The sequence below is a fragment of the Antechinus flavipes genome, chromosome X (assembly GCF_016432865.1).
Source record: "Antechinus flavipes isolate AdamAnt ecotype Samford, QLD, Australia chromosome X, AdamAnt_v2, whole genome shotgun sequence".
Lineage (NCBI taxonomy): Eukaryota > Metazoa > Chordata > Mammalia > Dasyuromorphia > Dasyuridae > Antechinus > Antechinus flavipes.
Genome location: NC_067404.1, coordinates 4,034,752 through 4,051,248, shown reverse-complemented (window position 1 = coordinate 4,051,248; position 16,497 = coordinate 4,034,752). Strand labels below are relative to the sequence as shown.

Sequence of the window (16,497 nt, the reverse complement as noted above, 5' to 3'; positions counted from 1 at the left end):
GATCATGCTGCCTCCATTTCAATAAATGTTAGCTTCTGGGAAATAGCATATGTAAAAGAAAAAAGACTCAGGGGTGAGTAGACTAAATTCAGGGAACATAAATCTGGCACTGCAGTGGGATGACATGAAAATCTTGCCTTCTCAATGGATGGCAGGAGGACGAGGGGAGGGAGAGAAGGATCTCAAAATTTAAAACAATGTTTAAAAAAAAGATACATCAATCCCAATCACATTTTGTGACCCTCTACCCCTTTGGTCTTGAGCAGATATGTTTAGGTAGCTGCCAGTTTTGTTGTAATAGTCAAATGACATAAAATTTGTAAAGAATAATATATAAGCATATTTATCACCATCAACAACATCTTTGGCAGAAGCATTTAAAATAATAGATTATTGAGTAATATAACAGAATAACTTAATCAGGCCATCAGGAGGAATTTATCACTTTTTTTCTGATCAAATTCATAGTTCCATAAATTTTACTTTAAAATGAATTATCCAAACTAGCCAGAAATAAGTACAAAAATATTAAAAATTAAAGGGAAAATAAATTGGAAACAAAAAACAGAAATGATAACTAAAAGCTGATTTTTTTAAAAGAATTGGAAATTTAATAAATTAAGTAATCTAATTAAAAAGGAGAGAATAGAAACTCAGATCAATAAAATAGCAATTAATAATGTGAATTTTGCACATAAATAAAGGCAGATCTAAATAATTGGAGAAACATTTTTTGATAGTCTTCTAAACCAATATTATGATGTTTCTTTTTTATTAAAGCTTTTTATTTACAAAACATATGCATGGGTAATTTTTCAACATTGAACTTTGTAAAACCTTCTGTTCCAAATTTTCCCCTCCTTCCCCCCACTCCCTCATCTAGATGACAGGTAGTCCAATACATGTTTAATATGTTAAAATACATGTTAAATCCCATATATGTATACATATTTATACTGTTATTTTGTTGCACAAGAAAAATCAGATCAAGAAGAAAAAAAAAAAACTGAGAACGAAAACAAAATGCAAGCAAACAGCAACAGAAAGAGTGACAATGCTATGTTGTAGTCCATACTCATGTCCCATAATCCTCTCTCTGGGTGTAGATGGCTCTCTTTATCATTGAACAATTGGAACTGGTTTGAATCATCTCATTGTTGATGAGAGCCATGTCCATCAGAACTGATCATCATATAGTCTTGTTGAAGTGTATAATGATCTCCTGGTCCTGCTCATTTCACTTAGCATCAGTTCATGTAAGTCTCTCTAGGTCTCTCTGAAATCATCCTTTTTGGTCATTTCTTATAGAACAATAATATTCCATAGCATTCGTATACCACAATTTATTCAGCCATTCTCCAATTGATGGGCATCCACTCAGTTTCCAATTTCTTGCCAATACAAAAAGGACTGCCCCAAACATTTTTGCACATGTGGGTCCCTTTCCCTCCTTTAAGATCTCTTTGGGGTATAATGCCAGTAGTAACACTGCTGGATCAAAGGGTATGCACAGTTTGACAACTTTTTGAGCATAGTTCCAAATTGCTCTCCAGAATGGTTGGATCCATTCACAGTTCTACCAACAATGTATCAGTGTGCCAATTTTCCTACATGCCCTTCAACATTCCTGTCATCTTAGCCAATCTAAGAGGTGTATAGTGGTATCTCAAAGTTGTCTTACTTTGCATTTCTCTGATCAATAGTGATTTGGAGCACCTTTTCATATGATTACAAATAGTTTCAATTTCTTCATATGAAAACTGTCTGTTCATATCCTTTGACCATTTATCAATTGGAGAATGGCTTGATTTCTAATAAATTTGAGTTAATTCTCTATATATTTTAGAATGAGGCCTTTATCAGAACCTTTGAATGTAAAAATGCTTTCCCAGTTTATTGCTTCCCTTCTAATATTGTCTGCATTGGTTTTGTTTGTACAAATTTTTTTAACTTAATATAATCAAAATTATCTATTTTTTGATCAATAATTATCTCTAGTTCTTCTCTGGTCACAAATACCTTCCTCCTCCACAGATCTTAGAGGTAAACTACCCTAATTTCTTCTAATTCGTTTATACTATCATTCTTTTTGTCCAGATCATAAACCCATTTCAACATTATTTGGGTTTACAGTGTTAGGTATGGGTCAATACCTAGTTTCTGCCATGCTAGTTTCCAATTTTCCCAGCAGTTTTTGTCAAATAGTGAGTTCTTATACCCAAAGCATGGGTCTTTGGGTTTGTCAAACACTACATTGCCATAGTTATTGACTATTTTTTTTCTGCACACCTAACCTATTCCACTGATCAACTAATCTATTTCTTAGCCAGTACCAAATAGTTTTGATGACTACTACTTTATAATATAGTTTTAGATTTGGTACTGCTAGGTCATCTTCATCTGATTTTATTTTCATTAGTTCCCTTGAAAATCTTGATCTTTTGTTCTTCCAGATTAATTTTGTTGTTATTTTTTCTACATCATTAAAATAGTTTCTTGGAAGTTTGATTGGTATAGCACTAAATAAATAGATTAGTTTAGGCAGTATTGTCATCTTTATTATATTCACTCTACCTATCCTGGAGCTCTTAATATTTTTTCCAGTTGTTTAGATCTGACTTTATTCGTGTGGAAAGTGTTTTGTACTTTTGCTCATATAGTTCTTGACTTAATCTTAGCAGATAGATTCTCAAATATTTTATACTATTGACAGTTATTTTAAATGGAATTTCTCTTTGTATCTCTAGCTGCTGGATTTTGTTAGTGATATATAAAAATGCTGATGATTTATGTGGATTTATTTTCTTTCCTGCAACTTTGCAGAGTCTTCATTACCCCATGGAGTCCACAGCACCCTTGGTCTGTGCTGTCTGCACTGGTGTCTGTGCTCGGTCTGCTTGCTCTTGGCCACCTCCATCTGTTTCTTGATTGAAACAGACCTTTTCTGGTGATCTTTGAAATTATCTTCCATTGGTAATTTGTTACATTCCCAATATTTGTGGATTCTGCCCTTCTAGAACTAATTCAGAGGCTGGATTTGCTAATTAGCTTGAAGGTTGTAGAAAGTCAGAAAGAAATGTGTATCCTTTTTGCCATCTTGGCTCCACCCCTGGAAGTCTTATAATGACAGTTCTACTGAGATTAATTTGCTTATCCATTCACATACCAATCAAATTATCAAAAAATATTTTATAGATGTAGAAAACATAGTAATAAAATGAATTTAGAAGAATAAAAGATAAAATAATATAAAGGGAATCAATAAAAAAATTGAAGAAATGTGGTATAGCAATACTATATCTCAAACTACACTACAAAACAGCAATCTTAAAAACAATCTGGTCCTAGATAAGAAATAGATTGGTTGGTCAGTAGAATAAATAAGGCACATAATATGCAGAAGATAAACCCAGCTTTGGGAGCAAAAGCTCATTATTCAACCCTCTCCCCAAAAAAACTGCTGGGAAAACTGGAAAGCACATCTGGAAGGAACTAGACATCTCACACTATATACCAAGATAGTGTCAAAATGGGTACAAAATCTAGACACAAAGGTTGATTTTATAAGCAAATCAAGGAAGGTAGGGGAGAGACAGCATATTTATAGATAAGGTAAGAGTTTGTGACACAATAAGTGATAGAGAGGAATATGACATAAAATAGATAAATGTGATTCCATTAAATTAAAAAGGTTTTAATAAAAAAAAAAAACAGAAAAAAAACCCAAATAAACAAATCCCAATGTTGTCAAAAGTAAAAGGAAAGCAAAAAATTGGAGGAAAAAATTTACAGCAAATTTCTCTGATAAAGATCTGATTTTCAAATAAATGGAACTGAGTCAAATTTATGAAAATAAGATTAGTTACCCAAATGAATAAATGGGAAAAATGGGAATAAGCAGTTTTCACAAGAGGAAATCAAAATTATCAATAGTCATATGAAAAATAATAAGTACACTAAGGCAATGTTGGTGGAGTTGTGAAGTGATCCAGTCATGCTGGAGAACTATCTGGAATTATGTCCAAAGGGAATACGACAGTCCCTTGACCCATCCAAGCAAGGAATCAACTCTATGAATCTGGCATCTGTACATAAGGGTGAACTCCACCTATTTCTATCATTCATTCAGAAGTATCTTTTTCTGCCTTGCATGAAGGCATATTAGTCTATGATCTTGGGACCCTTAAAAGATTAGAAGGTGTAAACTATAGATTGAGAAATATATATACTTTGGCCCAGAATTGTTTGGGAGAACAACCCTCAAAATATGAAAATTGCTTAGAAAGTTACTTTTGTCAGTGCAATGATCCATGACAATTCCAAAGGAAAGGGGCAGCTGGATGGTATGGTTGATAGAATGCTGGATCTGGAGTCAGGAAGACTCATCTCTGAGTTCAAATCTGATCTCAGACACATACTTGTTATTCACTTAACTTTGTTTGCTTCAGTTTTTTTTTGTTTTAATTTATAAAAAGAGCAGAAGGAAATGGCAAACCATTTGAATATCTTTGCCAAGAAAACCCCAAATGAGGTCACAAAGAGTTGGATATGATTGACTGACCCCATCAATAGCATATTGAAGAAGGCTATCAAATCTTCAAAGAGAGAACTGATGAGCTCTGTGCAGATTGAAACATGTTTTTTACTATTTTTTTCTTGCTTTGTTTTTTGCAAGATTGATAATATAGATATATTCTCTGCATCACTTCACATGTATAATAGCTGTCAGTGTTTGTGAGGGATATGCTGGAGGGAAGGAAAGAATCTTGAAATTTTAAAATTTTTAAATGAATGTAAAGAGAAAAAACATTTAAAATGTAATTGAAGAAAAAAGGAAAATTTTAAAAAAGGAACAAAAAAGATATGGGCAAACTAAATGCAATGGAGAGACTTCTGGGCTAGAGTATATGCCAGCCTCAATGATATCTTAGTCACATGCTACCTTTTGTATGTTAGAGACTTCATCTGCCAGTTCTTCTGTGGTGTTAAAATGAAATATATTTAAAGAATAATGTGTAAGGACATTCATTGTCATTGCGATCATTCCTTGTGAGGCACATTTAAAATAATAGATTAGTGAAGAGTGAAACAGGAGGCATATATATCTTGGGCATCTTCCCTCATTGACTATCTAAAACCAAGTTCTAGAGGGTTTTTTTTAAAATTAATGATGAAAATTTACTCCTCAAAGGTAACAATGATGTTTGGAGGATCAGATGATCAGAGTAAAAAGTAACTTAATACAAGGACACACACAAAAAAGATAACGTCCAAGTGATGTAGACACAGACACAAGCAGCAACTGATTACTTGGCTGACCCAGATTTGTCACATAGTATATCATATGAAGCTCTGTTTATGCTGACTCTAATCAATTAATACTACCTTAAGAGAATGAAAAATACATGACCCAAATAAAAACTGGGCAAACTCAGTATAGTATGGTCTTGCACTCGCCTTGGGCAAATACCATTTAATGTTTACCTACAGATCTTACTGTAGTTATCAATTAAGATGAAATATGTACAGAATGATATAGGAGGACATTCATCATCATTATGATTATTTTGTGTTTTTATTGTTGTTCAGTCATTTCAATCTTGTCTAACTCTTCTTGACCCCAATTGAAGTTTTCTTGTCAAAGATAACTGGAGTGGTTTGCCATTTCCTTCTCCAGTACAAAATGATGAGGAACTGAAGTAAACAAGTGACTTGCCCAGGGCCACAGCTAGTATGTGTCTGAGGCTGGATTTGAACTCAGGGAAATGAGTCTTTCTGACTTCAGAAAGATCTCTATTTACTGCAGTTCCCTCTCCGCCCCCCCCCCCCCAGCTGTCTGCTATTTTGTGCTATTATTTTATATTGGTATTAATATTTTATAATGTATTTTTGTATTATTTTGTATTAGAACAGTCAGGAAAGGAGCAGAATAACTTAATTCAAGATCATGCACGAAGCTAGTTTGATCTTTCATTGCATCCCACACACAAACGCAATAAAAGTTACTTTAAAAATGAATCAAGCAAAATAACTTTAATGAAGTAACCCTGACTTTTGCGATATAAAATTTGTCCACAGTCAGGACGCTCATAAAATCTTCAAAGAAATGGTGATGTTAAAAATGAGGGCAGAAATAAGGTTAATCTTAATAGAGTTACAAAGTGAAAGGGCAAGTGACTACTTGGGTGGTCAGAACTTGTGTCCATTTGCAACTTCTCTTCACACTGGCCGCACTCCATAAAAGCTAATTTGATAAAATTACAAACACATGACCATTTGTTTTAAGATCCTGGAACAGACAAAATCAACCAGAGATCTAGCATTAGGTTTAAAAGACATAGTTGTCTCAACCACTCCTCATTTGGTCTCAAGCAAGAGGTACCTACATGCCAATTTTGCTGTCATATTAAAATGAGATAAAAAATGTGCACAGTATTTATGATTCTTCTTTTTCTTCCTCATCATTTTATGCCAATATTTCAAGGACTAAATCCATGAGTGGAGGAATAAATGAACTTAAGTTCTCCTTGAGGATCTCCCCAATTTCTTTTGCACGACCAAATTTCTTTTCTTTTTTTTAACATTCTAATGATATTTATTTTTCCAAAATATATAAAAAGACTTTTCAACATTCATTTTTGTAAGATTTTGTGTTCCAAATTTTCTTCCCTCCCTCCTTCACTTCCCCTATCCCCGAGACAGCAAGCAATCTGATAAAAGTTAAACATGTATATTCTTTTAAAATATATTTTCATAATTGTCATGTTGTTCAAGAAAAATCAGACCAAAAGGAGGGGAAAAAAGACAAGAAAGAAAAACAAACAAAGCACACTCGAGTTTCATAAGTTTTTGTAGGAAATGAACAATGCCAAGTTTGTCAGAGGTAAAAATGGTATTCACAAAATGAAATTTGCACATGAGACTACTAAAATCGTTATAATAGATCTACACAAAAGAAGAAGAAAAATTATGTTAACATTGAGAGGTTTGAAAGGAAAAGCAACAAATGACTTCTTGGGTGGCCAGGGGAAGCAGACCAGGCTTATGACTTATTTTTGGCACTACCCATTGCCATTCATGCTGCCTCTGTTCCTTTAATGGTAGTTTGAGATTAAAAGTCAAAGTGTGCTTTTTAAAATAGGCCAAAATACAAAGGAGAGACTGCTGACACTGGGGTTGGAGCACATAGCAGTCTCAATGAGATCTTTTCCTCATATTACCTATTTGATTTGGGGGCAAGAATTTAGAGTACTTACCTGCCCCTTCTTCTGTGATGATCAAATGAGATAAAACATAGAAAGAATAATTTATAAAATCATTTAATATTAGCATGCTCATTATTTGGTAGAAACATTTAAATTAACAGATTGGTGAGCAATATGACAAAAGAAATGAACTGTTTCCTCAGGAGGCACACCTCAACATTTTCTCTAATCAACTCTTTACAAGGAAGTTCCATTAAGTTCAAACTTACTTTTCAGAGACAGTGATAGACTTTCAAAGACAATGGGAGGCTTTATTAGTCTACAAGAGGGAGACTGCTGAAATCTGGGGAGTAACAGTTTTACAGTAAATGTGGGGGACAAATGTTAGCTATCACAGGATTCACAAAGAGAAACCACTAATAACAGAGTGAGGCTTTGGAAATTGACCCAGACTGTTCCATACTTCGCCTCTTGCAACCTCAGAATACAGTGATGTGGAATTTTGGGTTATGTTAGGCTGTTCAAAAATAAACGTTAACTACAAGTCTTGCCTAGAATCAAACAGTAGAAGTTTCATTTTTTTTTTAATTGAGGAATCCTGTTTGTTGCAATAAGTTACTATTATAAAATGCAAATATGAAAATCCTTCATGTTTTTCATCTTCCTAGTCTGTTTGTGTGGTCATTATTTGTTTCAACTTGCAAACTTAAGCGACTGAGAAAATAAGTCTTTAAGCTTGCTAAGCCGGGGCTGCCTCTCCATCCCTTCCCTGCTCGTGTCCATGGGCACACAAGAGACCAGCAGGACACACTGGAATATACAGACCATTTATAGCACCAATCTCTCACATACTCTTACATTCTCCAGTGGGTGAAAGTCACATACAGTTAAAGCCACACATATACTCATTTCCTTGTTCGTGCACACACATAGACAAATTAAACTCACAATTATCCTGTCATATATTCCTAGATGAAGACACATAAAGCCCTAATTGGTTCTTTTCTCTTAGTGTTCAAAGTGTCTCACTCATGAGTGTTTTGGATGTCTCCCTTCCTCCCTCCCTCCCACCCCCACCCCCCCTGCCCCAGTAGTCCCGTCTCTGTGTATCTGTGAGCCCTGGGAACTACTGTGCTCCAAAAAGAGCAGCCCTGTGTGTGTTTATGTGTGCCCCAAGCTGCAGGTCCGGCTCCGGGTGGGCGGGGCCCCGGAGGCGGTGCTTAGGGGCGCCCAGCCCCGCGCAGCTCCTCCCTGCGCATTGCAGAAAGCCTCTGTCTCCTCCCCTCTCAGTCTTCTCCAGGCGCTCCTCCTGGTGCCTCTGGACTTCTCCCTGCGCCCCGGACCTTAGGACCGCCCGCCGCGCTGGTAGGTCCCGGGCGCCCGCTCCGCGCCCTGTCACGGGAAAGACCCCTTGCCTTTGCCCCCTCGCTTCCGAGCCTGAAACTGCGAGTGCAGGAGGGACAGAGGGACGGAGGGAGGGAGGGAAGGAGAGGTGGAGGGAGGGAGGGATGGACCGAGGGAGGTAGGAACAGAACGAGGGAAGGAGGCAAGAGTGTTCGCCCTCTCGGGAGCTCCTGGCCTCTTCTTCCCGAGGAGGGGAAAGGAGGGGAGGAAGCGCCCGTGGTCCTGGTCCCGGGCTAACTTTCTTGTTACCCCGGAGACGCGCAGCGGGAGGGCAGGAGGGGGCTCTATTTGGGGAGCCTCCCGGGGGTAGGGGAGCCGAGTGCGCTGGGATGTGTGTGCATCTGTGTGTCTTCCTGTGTGCAATCAGTGTGTGTGTTTGTGTGTGTATGTTTGCCCCAAGTCACTTGGTGGAGGAACCCGGGCTGGGCAGGGCAGGCTGGACAGGCACAGGAGAGGAGAACCGGGCTGTAAGCTGCCTGCTGCTCTCCATGGCCACCCCCACCCTTTCCATCGTCCCCGTGCCATCTTTCCTCCGGGCCCTGCTGCAGGTTGGTGCCTGAAATAACAGCACCCCAAATCCAGAGACGTCCTTGAAGGCCACCCTTCCTTTGTCAGAGAAGGGAACTGGGGCCCAGGGGCTCAAGGGCTGTGCCTCCCAGGGGGTAGGTGAGAGGCAGAGATTGGAAACCAGGCCTTGAGCCCCCCGGTGGGAAGGGGAAATCCTGTCTTGACTGCTTATGAGCAATTAATATTTCTCCAGTTTCGCTCTGTCTTGCTTTGTGTGGAAAGTATTTTGAAATTATGTTCACAGCATTTCTGGACGTGAGATAGACTCCTATCTGTTTTTTTATTGCCTGCAGTTATTTTAAAAGCCATTTCTCTTTCTGTCTCCTCCTGCTGGGTTTTGTTGATGGTATATACAATTGTCCACGATTGATCTAGGTTTATATTATGTCTTGCAACTTTGCTAAAATTGTTCATTGTTTCAACTAGGTTTTTTTAGTTGATTCTCTGGGGCAAAACTTCTTAAACTGGTTTGGTCATATATGGTCATGTAGCTGAATTGAAAAATTATGATTTATTTTCAGTAAATGTTTCATTTATATACCTATTTTATATGCCTATATACCTGGGGTCAGGTAAAATTTCTTGGGCAAAAAGGAATCAGGAAAGTAAAAAAATTTAAGAAGCCCTTCTCTAGGGTTCATTTAAGTACACTATTATATCAGCTGCCACAAGTGATTGGTTTGTTTCTTCACTGCCTTTTTGTTGTTGTTGTTGTTCTTTCAATTTATTTTTCTTGTCTTTTTGCTAAAGCTTGCATTTCTAGTTCAATATTGAATAATATTGGTGATAATGGACATTCTTGCTTCCCCTCTGGATCTTATTGGGAAGTTTTCTAGTCAACCCCCATTTTACTCTTGCTTTTAGATAGATATCACTTACCATTTGAAGAAAGGTTTCATTTATTCCTATGCTTCCTAATATTTTTTAATAGGAATGGGGTTTTATTTTGTCAGAAACGTTTTCTACTTCTGTTGAGATATCCTATGATTTTTGTTGGTTCTGTTAATGAAATGGTCAATTGTGCTGACAGTTTTATTAAAATGGAACCAGACTTGCTGCATTCTGGGATAAGTCCCACTTGGTGATAGTGTATGATTTATATATTTCTGTAATTTCCTTGCCAATACTCATTTAACTTTTTTTGCATCAATATTCATTAGGGTAATTTTTGGTTTTTTCTTTGTTTTTTCTTTCCCAAATTTTGTTATTAAAGCCATGTTTGTGTCATAAAAACAATTTAAGACTTTCTGTATCTATTTAATTTAGCATTTAATTTAAATGTTCCTTAAACATTTGGCAAAATTCATTTGTAAATCCATCTAGTCCTGCAATTTTTTTTGAAGAGAGCTCATTGATACTCTTTCTTCCCCCCCCCCCCCAATAAGGGTATTTAAATTTCTTTCTTTTTCAGTTCATCTGGTTAATTTTTATTTTTGTTAATTTTTATCAGTTTCATTAAGATTGTCAGTTTTATGGACAGCAGTGGTGCAGAATAGCTCCTGATATTGCTTTAAATTCATCTTTATTTATAGTGCATTCACTCCTCATTTTTGACATGTTTCCTTTTGTTCGTTCCTTTTTTTATTTTTTAACTTCTTCCCTTAAAAAAACAAATTAACCAGGGGTTTATTTTAGTTTTTAAAATAAAACTAATTCCTAGTTTTATTTATTTTTTTATTTTTATTTATTTATTTTTACTTTCAACTTTATCACACCTTTGATTTTCAGGATTTCCATTTCGTATTTAATTGATGATTTAAGATATATCCTCTCCCTAGTTTATTTTATTTTCGTTTAGTTTAGTTTAGTTTAGTTCTATACCCAAATTCATTCATCTGTTCTCTCTCTCTTTTATTGATGGAAGGGTTTAAAGGTATACATTACCCTCCACATATTGCTTTGGTTTCATCCTATAAATTTTGCTATGTTGTCTCATTGTTGTCATTCTCTTTAAGTGAAAAGTGTCGGCTGTTACTATAACCTACTCAGTCTTTAGGATTAGATTATTAATTTTTCATAAGTGTGTTCATCTCCTTAGCTTCTTTCTTGTTTATTTTATGGTTAGTTTTCTGTGCCAAGCAGGGAACAGTTGAGGTCTGTCACTAGTGTAGTTCTGCTGTCTATTTCTTCATATAAATCTTTGGGCACCTTTTAATTTTTTTGAGTCCCTATGAACAGCCTTAGCAATTTTTTCCTCTGGTTTTCTTTCTGTTTTGAATTTCCCTCATTTGGGTATTAAATGAAATTGATATCATAAAAGTAATTCTGTAGGTTCTCTTTTTTTATTTACAAACAGATTAAGTAATGAAATATTAATTTTTCTTTTTCTTGTGATGAAATATTCTCACAAATATATCTGGTCCTGGGAATTTTTTCTCCTTTGGGATTTAATTTATGCCTTTTTCTATTCATTTTTCTGTGATTGGATTCTTGAAATTTTCTATAGTATCCTGTTAATATAGATATTTTAGATTTTTGTAAATATTCATTTCATTTAAATTATTGATTTTCTTGGTTAATAGCTAGGCAATGTTTCTAATATTTTCCCTTGGTTTATTTTGTTTGCATTTTTCTTGTCCATTCTTTACTTTAAAAACTTGAATTATCTTGTAGTTTTTATATATTTTTTTAAATTCCAAGTTAGATTTTTTTCAAACTTGACTGGCTTTTTCATTTGTTAATCTTTGATTTTTAGAACTTCCATTTTGTTGTTTACTTGTGTGGGTTTTTTAAAAAAAATATTGATTTTTCCATATTTTCTTAATCATCAAATGTATTTATTTCTTCCTTCATTTAGTCAATAAAAATGTTTAATGATTTTTTTCAAAAGCAGAATTTAGATGCTAGGCAGTGTGTTACATATATGTTCAGCATTGACATTGAAAGATGCCCTTGTCCATGGTTACTTGTAGCAAGATGTAGTTTCCGTGCTTATGTCTACTAATTGGTCTATTTTTGCTCTTTTTTTGACATTATGTTGCTACCTCTGCCATTTGCTTTTTTTACTTCAACTGAATCATAATAGATTCTAAACCAGCCCCTTATTTTAAATCTGTGTGTCTTTCTGTTTCAGGTGTTTCTTGTAAACAACATTTTGTTAGATTCTGGTTCCTAATCCATTCTGCTATCTGCTTCTGTTTTATGGGTGAGTTCATCCAATTCATATTCCCAGTTATGATTCCCAATTCTACATTTCCGTTTATCTTTTCTTCTATTTATCCTCTCTCTTTTATTACTGGGATATCCCTACTGCTCATGCTCCAGTTTCTTGGAGTGACAGGTGAGGATTGGCTACCAGGTGGACACCAAAGGTGGATGAGAGCCTTGAAGCTAGTTGGACAAAGCCTCACACCAGAGGTGCTGCTCCTTCCCAACCATCCACGTGATAAAATAGTGAAAGTCCCAAAGGCCTCAGTTTCTAAAGTGGAAGATTTCAAGTCAAGTGTACCCATAGTATTCCCAGGCTAACTCTCTTATGTTCCTAGTAGTCTCAAAACATTTCTTGAGGTGACATGCTGTATGGGTTGTCCTCCTAACTCTAGTGATTACACAATTACTTTTTTTTTTAAACACAAAATTATATCGAGAGGAATATGCATCCATGATTAGGGGTGCTGAGATGGAGACAAACCTAACATTCCTGGGGCCCAATGAACAGATGATGTCATCCTTGACTAAAGACAGCATTATTCCTTACCCAACAGTTGTCATAAGATCGAGCTATGGACAATAGTGCTAAAATTGGTGTCTGTGGTACAATTTTTATAGTTTCAAATAATGAGTGGGCTATTCTAAAGATTAAAAAGCTTTATTGCTTGTAGCCTATACTACTGACAAAATTTTCAGAGGAAGACCCCTTTTACAGAGAGACGATGGTGCCAAGGTGGGGTGAAGAGAACAAAGTCTTTTTGTGGAGTGCTGCCTCTTCATTGGAATCCTGGTTATAGATGAAGCATTTCAAAGGTCTAGTCTGTACTGCATCCCCAAGCTGTGGTATTCTTTCAATATAATTTAATACAACCTTCTAGCTCAAACCTTATGGTTCAGATTTGATTATTTGAGCTGTGAGAACATCAAATTAAGAATATGTAATTCACCTGAAACTTCAGAAAATTTTAGTTTTTACCTCATGAAGGCCTGAATTAAGAAATGAATCTTTTTTCTCTTAAAATTATTAGAAAGATACTTCAAATATGAAAAAAATCAGTTAACAATGGAATCTTATAAGCTAATCACATGCATACATGTTTATACACACACGCACACACACACACACATACACACACGCACACACACGTACATCTGTATATACAATGTATATCTAATTTTTGGAGAAAATAGTTTGATCTGATTTCTCAAAACTAACTAAACAACTTTCTTGGAAATGCTTGGAAACCTCTGGGGAACTTCACTAATCCTTATAAACTTTTCTGATATTTCTCATCTAATTCACACCTCCTCTCCCCCACCTTAGGAGGACAGTATCCCAAATTGCTGTAAAAGAATGAGATATTTCAAGAATTTAATCTTAGAAACATGAATATATAGCAATTAGCAAGGTAGCTGGTAAAGCCAGGAAGTCATCCAATTAAGATTGAGAACAATAAGACCTGTCATACTTGCATTTCATTAAAATGTAACCTAGATGTTTCAGTATTTTATCTATCAAATAGTATCTACCTGTCATTTTAGCAGAAGTTTGCTATCAAAGTGGTTTAATAATCATATGGGTTACTTACACAGGGGCTGTCTGGAGCAGCAGCCAGACAAGTCAGTGGAAATCCCTCTCCTTACAAAAACTCCCCAAAAGCCCCGGGGCAATGAACAGAAATCAAATAAAGGGAGGAAGAGTTATAAAGCGTCATGCATACATTTGTGCAGTTTGGTTAATGTTTTGTGTACTACTTGGGAATGGGGCTTGATTCCTAGGCCCAGGACAAGGACATTGGGCCAGTGCAGGCGGTTAAGATGTCCAGATACTCAAGGACGTGTGCTGGTCAGTTTGAATAAGTTCCCAGACACACACAAGGTTATTTGCTGGACACTATGTTTTTGTAATAGTTTTAGTTTGTTTTTGTTTTTGTTTTTGCTTTTGTTTTTGTTTTATTTTCACCCTTCTTTGGTATGGCTTTCACCATTCAGGACCCTAAACACTCATTAAATATGAGCAGTTTTCAAGCATTTTTGTCCCATTCCATAACAGATAAATTGTGAAATAACAGCATTCAGATCCAAAAAGTTAATAATCTGACCTACTGCCTTTTCTCAGATTTTATAATACGAGAGAAAATTGTTTCAATAGAATGCATTTAAAAATGTTATATTGCTAAGCATTCATCTTCTTTGGTATTTTATTAATCACAGACAATGAAATATAAAGCCCAATATAGAGATATCCACTGAGGAGTAGTCACACACACACACACACACACACACACACACACACACACACACACATATACACATACTCTGTGTGTGTGTGTCTGTGTGTGTGTGTGTATTTATATATTCTCTAGTATTTACCATATATTCTATAGTATTTAATATACACACACACAGAGACACACGCACACTCACTATAGTATTTACCACATGCCAGGATTTTTTATTTCCTGCTCTTCACCCCAGTTCTTAAAGTTTAAAGAATTTCAGAGGGCTGCTTTTGAGAATGGTTAGCTTTTGATTTCTCAGTTACAATTTGAAACACTTGCTAACTTACCTTATAGGGCAAGTTATAAATAATAAGATTGAATTATGTCCATTTAGGAGGCTAATTTATAGGAAAATCTAACTCACAGAATACTTAAACATTAAACAGTTTTTTAAAAAAAATAATCTTGATATTTTTTAGCAGTTCAGTTCAAAAGATTAAACTTACTTTAGGCAAAGGACATTCATTTAATCCATTTCAAGGACTGAAGTATAGTTACAAATAGATCATAATTCTGGTTGGTGGGGTCCTCAAATCTCTTAATCAATTATAACAATTTTAGGTAAAAGGCTATCCATTATTAGAATTTTTTTCAAAGATTATTATGACATTCATTTTAATGACTCAGTAAGGAAGTGATCTCTCTAACAGCACTTTACAAAGTTTAAGAAAAATTTCATATGATATGTATTTAAAGGTATGGTCTAATTAAAAGAGAATTCATATTTATATTCATATGTCTAATATCCTTTCAAATTCCACAATATAAGAAAACTCATAGTTTAAGAAATAAAATGTTTGTTTTTAAGCATAATGCCAAGATTCTCAAGTCAAATTTCATCTCTTCGGTTAGATAAAAACTTGTCTTTCTTAGAAAATCATTTGTGTTCTTATCACTGATGTTATTTAATTTAAACCCCAATAACAAAAGTTAACTATGCTAAGCATTTTAGTCATTTAATTCCTCCAACAACTCCGTGCTATTATCATCACCACTTTCACACACAGGAGACAGATTAAATCTTATTTTGTACACAATCAGGCTTCTTTATAAGTAAAATGGGGACAATAATCTGATTGTAAAACCAACCAAATCATACTTAATTTATAGTTACTAGTGACAATATTTTAATCTCAGGGTCCACTGTTTCTAGTTAGCTCATGTTCAAAATTTTGTGGTAGTACTCCCAATACCCTCAATTGTCTCTTCATTTTTTAAACAACCTAAAAGCCAAATTAATTATTTTATTTTCTTAATTTATGCTTCAATTTTTTAACTCAGTGTTTTAAACATACATTACAAAGTTTCTTATCCCCACAAATTGAAAAGTGATTGCTGAGACTAAGATTGTTGAGATGCAATAAACATTAGGTTGGGTCCAAATTTAAACCATTCTAAATTAACAACAGTACCCTTAACTGACATATACTAGTTTAATGAAACAAACTCTTTGACTTTTAAAAAAGATCTGTCAATTTTTTCTTTGATACTGAAATGGATTGCTCACCCTGAAAACTAGAACTTGTTTTATAAATGTGTACTTTGGGAAAGGTAAGATAATACTTCTAAGTGATAAAAAATTTATTTTTCATTGTAGCATCCTAATTTTATTCTATGAAATGTTTATTTGTTTCAGTACCCAAGACAGTGAGGCAAATAACACCCTGAAATAATTTACAATCATTTCTTACTCAAATTTTTGTGTTTTATTCTTATATTTATAAATAATATGCTGCTTTTAGTTTTGTCTTTTTAAATATGAAATCCCTCCACAGTAGGTGAGTATAGTTGACTGCTATAATCTTTTGTGATGTTATATTTATGTTTAACTCTATCTTCAATAATTCTTTCTCTGATTGTAATCTTACTTTTCTTGAAATCCAATTTTG

The 16,497-nt window shown here is 35.0% G+C and overlaps 1 long non-coding RNA gene across 5 annotated transcripts in view; it reads left to right on the top strand.

The window, feature by feature from the left end:
• Positions 1-16,497, top strand: part of LOC127542993 (uncharacterized) — a 121,652-nt gene that overhangs the window by 43,642 nt on the left and 61,513 nt on the right. For 2 of the 5 annotated variants that reach the window (XR_007949033.1, XR_007949035.1), the window contains exons 1-2: positions 8,488-8,570; positions 12,250-12,321. The exons of 1 other annotated variant lie outside the window; for it this stretch is intronic. This is a non-coding gene — a long non-coding RNA (uncharacterized LOC127542993). Of the gene's footprint in view, positions 1-8,487; positions 8,571-12,249; positions 12,322-16,497 lie in introns of those variants that run through there. 2 more of the 5 variants (XR_007949034.1, XR_007949037.1) reach the window with 2 other exon arrangements.